Source organism: Oryctolagus cuniculus, chromosome 1 (genome assembly GCF_051225735.1).
Source record: "Oryctolagus cuniculus isolate XC-2025 breed Fujian yellow rabbit chromosome 1, ASM5122573v1, whole genome shotgun sequence".
Lineage (NCBI taxonomy): Eukaryota > Metazoa > Chordata > Mammalia > Lagomorpha > Leporidae > Oryctolagus > Oryctolagus cuniculus.
In genome coordinates, this window is record NC_142867.1 from 50,873,128 (window position 1) to 50,879,495 (window position 6,368).

The window sequence follows — 6,368 nt, forward strand, 5'->3', positions numbered from 1 at the left end:
TCAAAATTAAAGTCAGGCTACAGCAGTTAGAAAGGTAGCATTGGTGGAGATCTTAGTATGTGCTATCCACTAAATTAAATGCTCAATATGCTTTATGTATTTAATTCCTCAATATGACCTGTGCAGTTGGTGATATTATTTATTTCATTTTCAGAAGTGGAAGCTGAGGTGTGTTCTGTGATTTATCCTGAATCCATCTGACTCAGACTTGCTATGGCACTTCCTACAAATGCACACTTCATCTAAGTTGTCCTCAAGGGAAGTGCTAATACATTAACTCCTAGAAACTGAGTGGACATTTATATTCAAAGCCCTTCATCCCAACTTTTAACTCCCAGGCTAGCTGAGAAAACTAAAAATATCCAGCAAGTCAGCTTTTTGGCTTCCGATATTATTTTTTATGACCCTATTCCCTTGACTGTAATCCTGCATGCCCTCAAGCAGGCCTACATTTCTATCTTTTTTGCCATCCAAGTTGGACATTGACTCCGGCCCTAACAGGAATTATAAGAAATATTTACAACTTAATTTTAATAAATTAAATATTTCACAAAAATTTGTTTAAAATATTCTACTTCCTTCTATATTCATTCTTCTTAAATTTTTTATTAATATGGAGCATAGATTTTATGTATTTCATAGGTACAGTTCTAAGGTAAGTATACTCCCCTTTCCCTCCTCCTCCCTCAATCCTCCTCCTTCCTTCCTTTCTGTTTCTTTAATTTGTGCAAAGACAAAATTTCAATTCCCTTTATAATTACAGGCTTAATTCACTACTAATCATAATATTCAACAAGTAAAATTAGGAAGACCACAGCTCCATAGGAGTATAAATTAGGGCTGCTAATAAGGGCTGCTTTATGGATGTTGATTCTACATCATCAAGTATATGAAAACTCAAGCAGTTGTACTTTTGTTTGAGAACATTCCCTTTATCTTTAAAAACTGGTCTTCTATAGAACACCCATTACTTTCACTGCCCACCTCTCTTCTAATAATAATTTATAATCTCTTAGTAGAAATGATACCTTCCCTTGGGCTCTATCCATAGAGTCTGGATGGCAATCAGCATGAGAAGTCCTGTGTCCTAAGAGTATCAGATGATGTATTCTAAGCCTTGAGCTACTGTCACTGACTTAGATAGATACATGCTCCAATTCACATTCATGAGCCCAGCGTAGAATTAAAAAACACAATCTCCAGTAGTTTACTTGACATCTGTACTTGAGTACCCCATAGACATCTTAAACTTAATCCTGCTTTTTCCCAAGCAACTGCTGAAAATGGAGGAGGGGCAGGTCCTGGTGCCAGATGACCGAAGCCATCTCTTGGGCCACCTGGAGGTCGTTGTGGCCAAGCGGGGGCTACTGGGCCAGAAGGCGGTGGTGCACCGCGAGGGCATCAACATTTCTGGCAATTTGTACTTTAGTACCTGGTCCTCCTTCACAAGAAGACAAACACCAGCCCCTTCCGGGGTACCTACCACTTTCCGGCCGGCCACCGCACATTCGGGAGAACTGTGTGAAGCATGTAGCCCTGTGAGACCCAGCGCAGCTGCCAGGCCGCCCTGGACTGCCTCAAGGGGTCCGAGGGGACAAGGAAAAGCAGAAGCAGATGGCGGTTCCCGCCGCCCTCAAGGTCCTGCGACTGACCCCTAAGAGAAAGTTTGCCTACCTGGGGCACCTGGCTCATGAAGTTGGCGGGAAGTACCCGGAAGTGACGGCTGCGCTGGAAGGAAACAGGAAGGCCAAGATCCATTACGGGAAGAAAATGCAGCTCATGAGGCAACAAAACGGGCTGAAAAGAACGTGGAGAAGAAAATCAGTAAGCTCACAGAAGTTTTCAAGACCCATGGACTCCTCCTGGTCTGAGGCCAATAAAAACTTTATTCAAAAAAAAAAAAGACTTAATCCTGTACTCAGGTATCCAGTAACCATTTTAAACTTAATCCTGGGAGCTGGCATTGTGGTGAAGCGGGTAAAGCCATGTTCTGCAGCACTGGCATCCCATATGGGCACGAATTGGGTCCTGGCTGCTTCACTTCTGGTTCTGCTCTCTGCTATGGCCTGGGAAAGCAGTAGAAGATGGCCCAAGTCTTGGGTCACCACATGGGAGACCCAGAAGAAGCTCCTGGCTCCTGGCTTCGGATCAGCACAGCTCCGGCTGTCATTCAGTGGATGTGTAGACCTCTCTCTCTCTCTCTCTCTCTCTCTGCCTCTGCCTCTCTGTAACTCCACTTTTCAAATACATAAATAAATCTTTTTTTAAAAAAGGCTTTTTGCCTAATCTTTTAAAATATAGCTATTTACTGTCATTTCTCTTAATTCCCCCAATGGCTTCCATTACTTCGGAATAACGTTTTGCAAGCTTTGTGAGCCATTGTTTTAGAACCATTGTTCTGAATCATTTTTGTAAAATCATATCCTTGAATTTATTTTACCTCATCTGAATCTTTTAAGATTTGGTAGTTTATTTCATCATTTTTATATATATTATAATAAAATATATTTAATTTTAGTTATTCTTGTCACGTTATTTTATTTTTTCATTTCTGACACTTCCCAGCTGATTTCTCCTGTCTTTTCTGATTCTTTTAACCTTCCTTCTTCTCACCTTTTCCCTTTTTTCTTTGTTTGTCATCTGGTTTGCTTGTGTTCTTATTTCCTCCAGGACATTTGATTTGACTCTATGATTTCTTTATTCTATTAGTGGCTATCTTTGTAAGTTTATATTACATATATTTAACTCTTATTGCCTGTGCTGTCACTTAGACATAAAACCCTATCTATTCACCCATCATACAGGAAATGGAAATTACTGTGCTAATATTCCTTTCTCTCACTCATAGTTTTCTTCCTGATTTAAAGTGGCCCATTTTTGAGAGTTTGGGTTCCAACATTCCATTTCCAAGATTCAACCAGTCATGGAGGACTTAAAGCCAGTTAGGAACTGGACTTAAGCCATGAAGGCAGCATAATCAGTATTTTTGCTCTGATTCTTGTTTTGATTGAATTCAAGTCCCTGCCTTATTTTGCCCAATCAAGGTCATCTCAACAAATCAGTCAAGACAGGCTAGGCATGCTGTGCAATTAACCTCAAATTGCAGTGCTGCAAGTCCCCTTCTCAAGTCACCGGGCTGGGGACTGGGGAGAGTGCTCTGCTCACTCTTCCTACAGGGACCCCAGCTTATGGAACAGTTACCATCTCAGGAATCTGCTTGTAGAAACAGATGGAAAAAGAATTTAGAATCTGTAAGATCTGGCCTAGAGCTTTCTTTGTGGGAACGTTTTGCTGCTGTTGTTGAATTACATTTTTTTTTTAATTAATAAGATGCGATATAGCGTTTCTACTTTGTTGTGTATCCATTTATGTAAATTGCATTTCTCAAGTAGAATTCCTGGAGAACTGATGTTATTGAAATTATTGGCATAAAGTTATTCATGATTCAGACTTTTTTCCTTCTAATGTCTGAAGGGTCAGTAATAATATTCACTCTTTCGTAACTAATATTAGTAAGTTATATTTTTATGGATCATGTTTCCCCAGGTTTGTTAATTTTATTAATTTTTTCAGAGTGGCCTTGTTTCAACAATATTTGTCTGTTTTCTTTGCCACTGATTTATATTTTATTGTACTCATCCATTTACTTTCAGTTTACTTTATTTCAACTTTTTTGTCATTGGTTTTAAGCATTTCTTTAAAGCTATTAATTACCTCTCAATGTTGCTTTAGCTGAACTCCACAAACTTTAGTATGTTGTCATTTTATAACCACTCAGTTAAAATTAGTTTCCAATTTGTAATATCTTACTTTACTCATATCATTTAGTGAGTATTCATTAGCAATTTTCTTTTCATTTCCAAATTGGGGCTCTCCTAGTTATCTAGTTACTATTAGACTCTAAATTATTACTATACGGTCATAAAACATTCTATGGATTATATTTTTTTGAAAATTTTTAAAGACTTGTTTTATTTCCCAGTTTGCCTGTCTTAGTTGAGGTTCTAGGTTCTTTTAGGGAACAATTAATTGCATATGACAGTTATTGGGGCATAGTCCTTTGCATAACTTAATTAGGTCAGATTGCTTAAGATCTAGAACTTTACTGATATTTTTCTACTTATGACATCAATTTCTGAGTGCAGGGTGTTAAAATCTCCAAAAATATGGCATTGTCTCCTTCTTTCTTTAATTCTTTAAGCTTTTGCTGTATTTATTTGAAAGCAACCTCACTCAGTACATATTCATGTGATTGCTACTTCTTAATGAACCGATCTTTTTATCATAATGAAATATCTCTCCTTGTCTCTGCTATTACTCCTACCCTCAGGTCTATTTTATCTGAGATTGATATAGCTGATCTTAAAATTGGTTTCCGCATACTGGTTCTTTGCAAGGTACATAATTTCTCACCCTTTTCTTTCAATCTATCTGTGCCTTTTTATTTAAAGTGAATTATTGCAAAATGAAGACACCACTGTAACAAGGATTGAGATGAAGAAATGGAACATAACCAACATTCCAGAAATTGCCACTTGTGGCACTTTGTAACCACAGTCCCTGAAGAGAACCACTAATCTGAATTCTAATACCAAACAGGTTGGCCTATTTTTTAATTTTTATTTTTTATTATTTTATTTTAAAGGTTAAGCAATGGAAAGACAGACATATAGAGATCTCTCACCTGCTAATTCGTTTCCCACTTGTATACAACAGTTGGAACTGCCAGGCTAGTTGAGCCATCACCTACTGCTTCCAGGGTGTTCATTAGCAAGAAGCTGGAATTGGAAGCAGAGCCAGGACTCAAACTCAGGCATTCCAGTGTAGGATGCAGGAATCCCAAGAAAAGTATTAAATACTGAACCAAAAGCCTGACCCTAGCTTGCCCTAGTTTTGAAATTTATGCAATTGAAAGTATACAGCATGCATACTCTTGGTCTCTTTCATTCAACATTATATTTGTGGAATTCACCCATGCTGTTGTGACTTAATCACTTGCAGAGCTGTGTCTATTTCATTGTGAACATAATAGTACAGTTTATTTCCATTTCCACTGTTGATAAATGTTTGCCTTATTTCCAGATTGTGGCTACTATGAGAGTGCCACAACAAATATGTTTCCATGTGCTTTTCGGTATGGAGAATATATGCCTTTCTGTCTGTTATCAGTTAAGGCCTCTTCAAAGCCTTATAAATGTCTTTTAGAACTTTAATATGCATTTTGGAACAATATTGCCAGCGATTCTGAAAGGTGCTTTTGTTTCTTTGTGCATGTGTGACATGGGATCCCATGTTGTGGTTGAGGTTCAAACAGCAAGAGGTCCCCATTAGCCCACTAATCTTCATATTTACCCGAAACAGTCATCCTGGTGTGAAAATTTCCAGAGGGGGCAAGCCCGATTTTCTTAGTGCTGGATGCCAGGAGGATCATAGGCACATAAGAGGTGCTAATGATTGCTGGTCTTTAATCCTGTGAATTTAGTGATAACAGGGCTGCCAGTCTGGGGTTGCTTTGCCTAGATTTAGCATGATCCACACCTCCCTGGCTCACTGCCAGAGTCCTAATGGTTTTGCTTCTGCTTCTGTACTAGACTGGGTTTTAAAATTCACAGGAAACATTCTTATGAGCTCCCTTTTTTTCAGCTGCTAGGTTCTGTCCCCCACCCATCCTACTCTATTCACCTATTTCAGTGCCAAGAAAAGGGAAGTGTGAAATTCTACCCAGCTGGAGTTTCTTTAACTACACATATCAGATGTCATTAGATGGGGAAATCAGTCCTGGGAGGCCTACAAGTCTGCAGAAAATTCCTAGTCTGGCATTTGAGTCTCTCTACAAGTTGGCTCTCACGTAATTTTCAACACCATTTCCCATTGCTTCCAATATGCTTTTTTTCTGACACACCAGGCTGCTGTCCTCACTGCTTCCCATCCACTGAAGACACATTTCCACCTCCCTGATTTCTTCATATCAATGTCTCCCTCCTGGAAAGACTGACTGTACCCTCCTCCTGTTCTATCTTCTTAAATAGTTCACCTGGATCACATATATACACCCATACCACTATGCTTGAAGCATTCTGCTGGATGGATTTGAGAAATAAAAATGAGTAAAATGCAAACTTGCTTTCAAGAATTTTTAATTTTGCCTATGAGGGGAGCATGAGGACAAACCTGGGAGGGGGTGAAGATAATCTCTATGATTGATGAAGGGGGATACCTACATAGCACTAGGATGATCCCTGTGCATCTGTCTCGATTAAAGCTCTTTGGAAAGCTCCAGTAGACAGGGGTGACTACATAATTTGCAAGACACTGTGCCAAATGAAAATGAGGGCTTCTCTGTTAGAAAAAAAAGAAGTATTACAACG

General features: G+C 38.9%; 1 pseudogene; it reads left to right on the forward strand.

The window, feature by feature from the left end:
* The first annotated feature begins 1,283 nt into the window (after nucleotides 1-1,283).
* LOC127492359 (large ribosomal subunit protein uL13 pseudogene) lies at nucleotides 1,284-1,871 on the forward strand (annotated as a pseudogene).
* The last annotated feature ends 4,497 nt before the right edge of the window (nucleotides 1,872-6,368 follow it).